Below are 256 nucleotides of genomic sequence, written 5' to 3'. Positions count from 1 at the left end.
AATTTTCTCATTGTCTAAATAGACATTACATGTAGAAATATTTCTGTTCTTGCTAAATACTCTTCAGATCAATCTCGGCCAAAGCAAATGCCTGGCAGCTGACACGAAACTGATCGCGTTGTTTGTTGACAGAAGCCCTCTCCCGTAATCTCAGGAAGCGTCTTTTTAATCATGTCGAAATTGCTCGGCCGACAGAGGGCTTTGCTGTCACGCCGGGAGCACGGAGCTGCGTGACTTTGTTGGGTGTTTGATGTGC

Source organism: Penaeus monodon, chromosome 29 (assembly GCF_015228065.2).
Source record: "Penaeus monodon isolate SGIC_2016 chromosome 29, NSTDA_Pmon_1, whole genome shotgun sequence".
Lineage (NCBI taxonomy): Eukaryota > Metazoa > Arthropoda > Malacostraca > Decapoda > Penaeidae > Penaeus > Penaeus monodon.
This window is presented reverse-complemented; position numbering follows the sequence as displayed.